At 42.1% G+C, this 10,836-nt stretch overlaps 1 pseudogene; it reads left to right on the forward strand.

The window, feature by feature from the left end:
- The first annotated feature begins 4,953 nt into the window (after window positions 1-4,953).
- Window positions 4,954-5,071, forward strand: LOC124620413 (annotated as a pseudogene).
- The last annotated feature ends 5,765 nt before the right edge of the window (window positions 5,072-10,836 follow it).

Raw genomic sequence — 10,836 nt, forward strand, 5'->3', positions numbered from 1 at the left:
CGTCACTGAAAATGCTTTATATAAAGAGGCAGTCAAATTAAAACGAAATAAATGAAAAAAAGAAAGTAAACTGTTTATTACATAAAAAGTAATCGCCAGACCTGCTAATACATTTATCCCACTGTAAGACAAGATGGATAATACCGTCATGGAAAAATGATTGCGGTTGCCTACGGAACCACGATGGTACCCATCCGAAGCAAATAAACGTCCACGAATGTATTTTTTCAAGGCTCCAAAAATATGGAAATCACATGGGGAGAGAGCGGAACGGTATGGACCATGTATGGATGGTGCTGGCGGGCCCACTTACTGCCAAAGTTTTCCAACTGCGCTCAGAAGTTTTAGTGGAAACCCCTGTACAAGAAAACATGCTTGTAATTTACCTTACTAAAGCTAATGACATATATTAAGGTGCGATGAAAAAGTTCATGTTCGAAGACCGTACAGTCCAGAGTCGGTAAGTATGTCAGCACTAAGACAATCCCTTGGTTGGAGATAGCCGTGTAGTAAACACCCTGTCCTGTTGCGTGAAGAAGTCTATAACTGCCTGCTCCACATCCTCGTCCGACAGGAATCATCGAACCTTCAGCGTCTTTTTTAAGCGACCGAAGGTGTGACAGTCGCATGGGGGAGAGATCAGTGCTACAGGGCAGGTGCTCGAGTGTCTCCCACTTGAGTGAGCCTAACTTCTGCGTTACGACATTTGTGACTTGGGGACGTGCGGTATCATGAGGCAGCAGCACGCTACGACGCAGTATCCACAGTCGTTTTTGGTAGACAAGATGCCCCCTATGCATTTTTCATTCTCCGTTGGATGTCTAAAGATGTTTTGGATGCTTTTGGTAATAACGCTACCATAGCTCACGTTTTCTCATATACCGTGCGCACGTCAGGAAGAAACGAATGCCACATAAATCGCTTGACTACTTGTCGGTGCTTATACACCAGCTTCGGAATCGTGCTACGTGGCATATACGCTGCATCAACACCCTTAAACGAAAACTTTTTGATCGGCTCTTAGACTTTGCCTTTCACCAGAGACGTTTGGCGTTTGCCTACATCTATGCATGTATCTGTCAACATAAAATAACCAAATCTCGGATCGAATTTGGAAAGGGGGGACCTGATTCGTTCAGAATCTTTGAATCGACACTGGCACTCTCCATTACCACTCCTCGGGCACATTGTACTAACTTCAACAAGCACAATACAGCTTTGTTTTTAATGTCAACCCGAACAATGTTTTGACAAGGTTGAAGCTGACCACTTGTGTGGGTACAACAGGACTCAACGGCGCCCATCCCCGGGACAAGGTGAGCTCTCCCCCATGGTGGACGTGAAAAGGTAAAAATATTATGGACGCAGGAGTCGTTCTTTCAAGAAACTAATGTGAAAGTCGGCATTACTCAGGTTTTTAACTGGTTCGGAACTGGAAATTATTATAGTTAGATGCAACTTGCGTTTGCGCAAAAAAATATTAGAAATTCTCCATACCCCTAGGTGTAGCCTTCCTCCTCTCCACCCCTTCCCCTTATAGCCATCGTATGGAAGCCCTTGACTGGAATCGCTCCAGTCCAAAGGCCCGACAGAATAGTCGTTTGAAGAGGACTACGTCAAATAAGACACCTAACATGTTCTACAATAGGATCACTTACCACTATGGCTTTAACTTTCAGTACAGTTGGGAATAGCGCGAATTTGATCCGACACGGTCATGTTGCGAGCAACGGCAGTGCTCATCCCTCAGGATCGATGACAGAAACTGGCTTCTTGAAGTACACGTAACATTTTGTATCACATATTCGATGTTTCAAAGACCATCCTTACTCTGCACGAATGACAAGCATACTTCCAGTTTATCCATTGAAGTCTCAGATTTTTGCAAGGAAAATGATGTCACACTTTTATTTATTCCAACCCATTGTGGCCTTAAACTATAGCCCTTAAACAGAAGTGTTTACGATCCCTGTATGAAGTTTATGACCACCTTATGTGATACATGGGTGACATGAAACAAACGGCCAAAGACGATGTACGGCCTCCTGCCACTGAGAAAACTGCAGTACCGATCTTAATTAGGCCCAGAAATGTATTGGCCGGATTCAAAGTGACACACGTCTCTCCCTTAAAAGGGGACATTTTCACTGTTAGTGTCTTTCTGCTTTTGTACGTAACAGATAACTTGATCTTAATGCTGTTAGTTGAGGTTTAATTGCCGAAGGTTGCCATTCAAGTGCTTAGGACACAATGGTTTTCAAATTCTGTCAATTACAACGCCTATTACGTCAAAAGTCACATCACTTGAGCGTAGTGCTTCCCAACCCCTGATGAAGTCAGGCCATTTGAGAAATCGCCGGCCGTTGTGGCCGAGCGGTTCTAGGCGCTTCAGTCCGGAACCGCACTGCTGCTACGGTCGCAGGTTCGAATCCTGCCTCGGGCATGGATGTGTGTGATGTCCTTAGGTTAGTTAGGTTTAAGTAGTTCTAAGTTCTAGGGGACTGATGACCTCAGATGTTAAGTCCCATACTACTCAGAGCCATTTGAAGCATTTTGAGAAATCGCAACCAAGAAAAAAAGATAGCAACAGACGGAAAAGAATCTCAACAGTATTGATAGATAATCCAATGAAATACCCATTACAACGCGAACAAGAAGTGTTCACAGTCGGAAAACACGGCAATGAGAAAACCGAAATAAAGCAACAAAAGGTAGTGCAAATTCCTCAGGAAGTTCTTCAAGATAAGGATTACAATGAGAAAGCCCAGCGTCTAGCTGTCTTACACCATTTTTTTGGCAGAAATTTATGTGATGAGTGAGTTCATTGCCTAATTATAAGCGATGAGCACATCTGTCATGTGATGTGGAAAGACTTTTGTATTAACGTTCGAACTGTGAAGATCCGATCGAGCATTCAGAAGAAGACTGATAACAATTTTGGTCATTTTTCTGTAAAACTTTAACAATGACAATACAATTTATGATTGCATTCTTTGTCATAAAACAGTAGGATTTTGTCTTCAAATAAACTGTGAGTATTAAAGTCTAGATATTTTCAGTTAAATAGTCAATGTCGTAACTAAGTTAAATGATAAAACCATTTGGGCGAGCTTGCTCCAACTGTAGAACGAACTTGCCTGGGTGGAATTACTGTACTAAATATTTTTAATATATAGACAAGTAGTGAAAAACACTCTGTATTTAGTTGTAAAGGCAGTCAAACAATGCACCAATATTTCCAAATAAAAAGATTTGTGGAAACATTTAAAATACAAGCTGGAAAAGTCAAGAAAAATAGTGGGTCAACTTGCCCTTTCTCCTCTACACAGCCGTGACCTGGAAAGATACACGATGGCTCCCCCCACTGTGACACCAGGAATGACACTACTGTGCCTCTACAAAACATTGCAAGAATGGTATCTCTTCCCATGTCGCCGCCATACACGCCCAAGACGCATATCCAGAGCAGCGATTCGTCGCTGGGCACAGCGCGACGCCACTCACCAAATGTCCACGCTTCCTGGCAGCGGCAGTTTGTGTTGTAGTTTTAATGGCAGTCTACGTGTGGGACGGTAATACCCTACTCCGGATGGTGTTAAGCTCCACGAACAGTGAAAGATGACAAAGAATGTTCCAGGAAGTCCGTTACTTGTTTTCGAATGACTTGACGGGAATCGTCCTTTGTGGTGGTCTGACGTGGTCCATCGGAACCTTGATTCTAGTATGCATTCCTACAGTGGAACTCTGTGAGACCCAAATGCACCACAAATCTGGATACTGCACGATTCGACCAGTCGGCCAAATGGAGACTCAAAGGCCCCTCTCAAAGTGTTAGGTGCCGAGAACGCTTTCTCAGAAGATTACACAGTGATCGCTCAACATCTGATGCTGTTACACGCCCCTCATATAACGTATCAGGCCTGGTAACAACACTAAATATGAACAAGACTAATGAACCCCAGTGGCCGTTCTACCTGTCACAGAAATGGCTCTGAGCACTATGGGAGTCAACATCTATGGTCATCAGTCCCCTAGAACTTAGAACTACTTAAACCTAACTAACCTAAGGACATCACACAACACCCAGTCATCACGACTGCCTGTCACAGACAACTGCAACTCTACTCATTTAAATACCCGCCGATGGTATGTACGAGCGCGAAGTTACACCGACCCATAGTCATGTCATAGGGGTGCTTCACCTGTTTTGTCAGGCGGTATATAGACAAGGGCCATTTACAGAGGGCAATTCCAGCTGTAATTCTCAATAAACATTACACTTATGTTGTTTATGGGCCCCCCAACATGGGACGATACACGTCATTTCCTACAGGCAAGTGTGTCTGTATCGGACATTATGACTATTAGCGAGCTCTTTTCTCGTACATTAGTGACATAAAGACTTATTTGATAAACACAGACTTATTTATTTGCGTATTTCCTAATGTATTTTGCAGAAATTATTTTTACGATCTCTCACTGTTGCTACTTATCCCACATTCCTTACATTCCAGGCACGTTAAATCATCCTTTCGTATAAGATTAAACTGAGATTAATTTCTTTCAAAATATTGAAATTTTGCGAACGTTTGCTCTTTTGGCAACGTCTGCACCTTTGTTATATAATAACCTGTCCTGCGATACAATTTTTATGTTGCGTCGTACAGTGTTCGTCAATGAGCCAGTTGGCTACGATCAATCAGGAAAGACTAGATGGATTTTCATTGGCGAAGCATTCAGATTACGCGAAACCTTTCAGTTTGACAGACGCGTGTCGCATGGCACTAGCTACGTATTAGAATTTGTAATGCTATACAATTCCACAGTTATAGTGGGACCTCCCTTACTTCTTCGGTGGATGTTAGCAATTGTTTCTGCCTTAGTGAGGGTAGAAATCAATAGATTCTGGAACAGGCAACATTTTATGTTTGTAGTTACCCTAACACTAGGTGCGGCAACGGCCTTGCCGCAGTGGATACACCGGTTCCCGTCAGATCACCGAAGTTAAGTGCTGTCGGGCGTGGCCGGCACTTGGATGGGTGACCATCCGGGCCGACATGTGCTGTTGCCATTTTTCGGGGTGCACTCAGCCTCGTGATGCCAATTGAGGAGCTACTCGACCGAATAGTAGCGGCTCCGGTCAAAGAAAACCATCGTAACGACCGGGAGAGTCGCTGACCCCGCGCCCCTCCTATCCGCATCCTCAGTGAGGATGACACGGCGGTCGGATGGTCCAGATGGGCCACTTGTGGCCTGATGACGGAGTGCTTTAACGCTAGGTGCACGAGAACCTATAAACATTTCTTTAGAAACTTATCACGTTCCTTCACTTTTGAGAAGTTTTTGGGTCAAATTCTGATTTTGATAGATCAATTATTTTATCATAAAATTGCTTACATGAACACGGTCATTTCTGGTATCAGTAATGCTGTGTAGGCTCGTGTCTCGTTACAAACTTTAATAAACCTCTGAATTATCTTCAGTACACCACATGAAGCACTTCTAATAATTGTATCTGCGTTCTGTTACGAAGGGAGTACCATTCATAATCCGAACTATCAATTTGTCTCTTGCTTTGATTTTCTTTTCGTAGACTCCAATATTCAACCATTTCCACAAGCAAAAATCTAAAGGGCTAAGGTACTGGACTTAAGTTCCCAAGAAACGTAATCATTTTTGCCGATTCATCTTCCGAGGAGCGTTAGTTTTAGATGTAGCCTCAGCTGACTACTAGAATGTGCCAGGGTCATGTTGTATTGGAAGAAGATACCTATCTGTAGCCGTACGAATATCTTCCCATAATGCTGGAAGCTCGTTTACAAGAAATCCTAAGTAAGAGGGCTCTTTAAGACACCACAAGCCCAATCAACAGAGTCTCACATTAAACCAGAGAAGCCTTCTACAAAATATCTCTCCACCAAGGCATGTGTAGTCCGTTGGACAACCGATGAGAGTTACAAGTGCTGCTGCTACCGTCGCGAGTGGAAACAGCTTCATCAGTGAACTGTATTAATGGATTACCTTCAAAGAAGAAGACAGGAACCAGCCACTATTGATAACGCTATTTATTTACATAAATGGCGCCGTAACCGGTTTCGAACCGATGAGTTCATCTTCAGACTGCTGTACACATCTATATAGTATCTGTTTAAAAACACAAATACAAGCTTCCACACATCAAAATCTGTATTTTCAATCCATACAAATCTCAACTGAAAAAAAAGTAGTGAAGACCACTTACAGATATTGAATCAGAAAGGTACCTTATGAATCTACTCGAAGGGATGGAAGTGTTAGTACATAAAAGCAAATCACCACATCAATCGGTCAATGAACAGACAGACTTTGCCAATGCAGTCTCTGTAAAATTTCACTCAACTGCTTTCGAATTTCAAATACAAACAGAAACTACTACTTTTGACAGCAACATGCAGTCTGTTCAGTCACACATCAAGATGATTAATAAATTTATTTAAACTTTAAACTAGCCATCATATATTAATGTCTTTCGTTGTATTTATCAGCTTCTCATCACTTATTTTGTTCCGTGAGCATACTACAATATTTACACAATATTAGTTACGCAGCATTTCGTAACATCTGCTACCTTTATTTTTAAGTAATGCTTATTGAGTGTTAAATGGAAATAATGTAACGTTTATTCTTTGTAAATTTTCAACTGTCAAATCAATGAATATATTGTAATAACTATGAGAGAGAATCTCTTTGGCACTGTTGTATTTGTGATATCGTCAACTTTGTGTACATTTCTGATGCGACAAAAACCACCAGAGCAGTCCTGAACGCTACGAAAACGGCAGGTGATGTTTTCAGAGAGAGAGGTTTCAAATCGTAGTGTTGACATATCTTTACAACCAGTATCGCTGACTTAGGCACTGTTTTCACGCTATGTATTATATATATTTTACAGTATTCCACCAAATTACCAGGGATTTTTGATGTAAGTAAAATATAACAACTATTTAGCCCTAAGTATGTCTTTACATTGTGTTCAATCGTCATGAAGGATAGTTGCGTTTAAATAGGTCGTTTCTAACGTCGTTTCTTTACCGTAGCTCACCATCATTCCAAGACGCTTTCACCACAGGACCGAATAAAGTGGAAAAAGCTTATGTAAACTTTAACACATGTGCATCTTGATATGAACAGCCATCTGTAGATGAACCTGTCGGTTCGAAACCTGATGTGGCGCTCTTTAAGTAAAGGAATAGCATTATTAATAGTGACGGGTTGCTGTCTTTGTCTCTGAAAAAAAATCACACTATATTTGGTACAAAGCCACGCTGTCAAAGTAGCAGTTTTCGACAAAGCAGCATTGATAGTTTTACTCAGTGACTGTTGTTACCTCATCTCCTTATCGAAAGTGCTAAATTTGGTGTAAATAATAAAGATGCCGGCCTTGTCTACGTGAGTACGCCACATTCTTGTATGTGGAGCACTGATGTGTAGATACTGGAAACGTATTCGTTGAAGGACTATGTTCTGCCATGTGAATAATGTGTTCCACTTCATCTAGGCACTTTTAATTAGCATGTCAGGTGAGAAATGACTGCCGAGCTCTGCAACATTCCTACAAAGTTTAGTGAATACACAAGTGAACACTCTTTAAAATGGAACTCTGCGGCTAGAAAATCGTCGGCTGCATTGTCTACAAGTTGGGGCTTTGCTATTACAACACCCGTACACAAATACCACAGCGGCATACTCAGCATTTGCAAACAAGTAGCGCATGTTCAAATCATGCAGTACAATTGCCTGATAAATGACAATGACAATTACGGTTGAAAAACTGAAATGTGTTAACTCAAGCACAACTTCACAACTCGAACTCCAAAAAAAAAATGTGACTATCGAGAAATAGACGCTTAGCTCTTAATACCAAAGTGAAGAACGAAGACTTATCTCTGCCATCATCTGTATCCCTGTAATTGACAAAAATTTTGACACATGCTATGTGCAATATTTTAATTCGATTTACTTGAGAGAGCCTCTGTGAAAAACGAGTAATCCTGCCGCAATGAAAGTTTCTAGAAAAAAACTGTAAGAACACGGGGAAGCGAAATAACGAATAAACAGTTGAAATTAATACATTTTAATTTCCACATGAGAAGGTAACAGTTCCTAACTGAGTACCACATTTACGCTCTAGGCTACAAACGTTGCTCAATGTGACGACCATTTGCATCCACGTCCGCCTGCAAACGTGCTAGATACATCATTTCACGTATTTTGCTGCACTTTTCGAGCGGTGGACCATGGAATGCTCAGCTGTCGTGGCACAGCTTCTGCATTGCTTAAGTTCGCACATTGCATCCTGCTCTCTCACCCATGGCAACAGTAACTTACTCACCAAGTTGTGGCGCAACTGGACGTCGGCCTCTCCAGGAGCAATTCGCAAGTCGTCAGTTAATTAGAACTTCCGAATCATGTTCTTCAACCACACTGCGGGAAGAGGAACTCTCCGTATTTCTTTGAAGATCACTATCGCTGTTGTTTTGAAGAAACAGCTTTACGAATAAAGCCCTGCTGACCTTGTCCAGACCCATGTTGCAGCTGTAATGTACACTGATGTTAGTGTTTCATCCCAACGTCAACGTACCAGTACCGGCGCCTACCGGCAAATCATGACACTAACATTACTAACAGCGCAAACCCTGCAGCGGACGGTCTGGACATCATTCTCATAAAGTTGGGTACCAACACGGTAAATAGATTTCCATCTACACTGCCTCAAGTAGCGAAAGTTTAATAATAACAACCTTGTATATTAGCACCTCGTAAAATATTCAATATGCCTCTTGAAACTCCGCGTATGTATGTTTCCAGCGTGATAGTATCCTAACTCAATTTACTAATTTTTATCGTAAGCATCCAGGTCAGACGTCCCATGAAAAAGCATTAATAAGTCATGTTTTGCGACCAGATCTGTCGAATGATCTGACCCCAGTCTATTTCCTCTTGTACGTTCACGTGAAAAATCTTCCAACATCTGTGTAAGCTGAAAAGAATCTCCTGTCAAGAATTCTTACAGCCTTTGACATTGTACAAACAACACCGTGATTGTTCAAACGGGAGCCGCCTTGTGGCGTCTAGGTAAAGGAACGTTTTTTACTTCTAACAAGTGCCTTGAACAGGTTGTGATGTACATAAAATTATCACACGAATGTATTTATTGGGCTTCTACCTTCATCTACAGACAAGAAGTTAATTTGAAACTACCTTATTTTCGATCACAGATTTTGCCCCAGAACTGTGACAAATATACGAGAGTGGAAGCTCCTTAAAACTCGAAATATCGCCTCACAAACATTCTTATAACAATGAGGTAACATTCTGATTGAAGTACCTAATATTTGAGCTATAATATATTTATGATATAGAAACTTTAGGAAGTATACTTTACCGTAGGTTTGCCTTTCGGATCGAGGTAATACAGTGAGCATAAAACCTATCTCTGATTGCAAAAATTTATTTCCAAGGGACTACGCTAGACACAGTTACGAGCTTTGTTTTAAATGGTAGCTTAAGTAATAAAGAGTTTCCACATGTGTCCGTTTGTATCCTTATTGTTGTACCGATTCATTCTAGCATGTTCCTGGCAAACTTGGCAAGTCCGGGCTCGTAGTCTGGCTGCAAGGACTGGAGGAAATGCAGCTGTGTGTGTAAAAGCCTCGCCCGGTGCTGTGATGTGCCTGTTTCCCCGGAAACACGAAACTTCAGTTTCCGCCGACTGCGTCGAAACGCAGAAAGCAGGATATCCACAGTGTCGTCATTCACTCTACGGGAAATAAGGGTCCCCGCAATGAACTTGTGACGTCACACCAGTAGCCAGGCCAGTATCCCAATGAAACGTGGCCAAAGAAGTCCTTAACTTTGTCATATGTTATCTAGCGCGTAAAGCTACATTTTCCTACGTGCGGAAATTTATTGTAGCCTGCTGCAGAATATGCTTGCGTCTTTCGCTGCCCGTTGTGGGCCGCCACAAAAATGGCTCTGAGCACTATGGTAATTAACTTCTGTGGTCATCAGTCCCCTAGAACTTAGAACTACTTAAACCTAACTAACCTAAGGACGTCACACACATCCATGCCCGAAGCAGGATTCGAACCTGCGACCGTAGCAGTCATGCGGTTCCAGACTGAAGCGCCTAGAACCGCACGGCCACACCGGCCGGCGGGCCGCCGCAGCGTGGAACGTCTCCCTAGGCGCGGGATGGTGTGCGTTAGAGCGTAAATGAAAGTGATATTTTATCATTCGACAACTGTACACGATAAAGTGAAACGAGAACTACCTTCTGACACATTTTTTGAATTCAGTGAAAAATACTGTGCTATTGAACTAGAGAAAAAATTTGAGCTTTTAACAAAACTTGGCTTTTCGCCCTACTCAATATTTTTCACGCCAGATCTCCTGCACTGTGTGTCGTACAACAACATAATCTTATAGCGGGCTTTAGCAGTTCATGTTCATAATATGTGTAAACATTCTGGCCAATAGAGTCAGTAACAATGAAGAAATAAACTAAACTGTCACATATGACGCGGAATTTTTAGCAAACTGTAGTAAGCGACAAATTTTTTCCCTTATTTTTATGGGTGGTCAAAGAGAGAGAAAGTTTCAGACAGGTCTGAATTTATTTTTGCAGTTTGTTGGAAGGCGGTGGGTCTACAGTTTCACCTAGACGAGAGCAGTACTGTGTGGTTCAATGGCGCGTCGCGAGTTCCAGCGCGCTGCAAGGAACATTTTGCTATTCGTATTATAGGCGCGATGCAGTGGGGCGCGACAGTAGTAACAGGTTCACCAAAGGCAAAACCT

Source organism: Schistocerca americana, chromosome 6, assembly GCF_021461395.2.
Source record: "Schistocerca americana isolate TAMUIC-IGC-003095 chromosome 6, iqSchAmer2.1, whole genome shotgun sequence".
Lineage (NCBI taxonomy): Eukaryota > Metazoa > Arthropoda > Insecta > Orthoptera > Acrididae > Schistocerca > Schistocerca americana.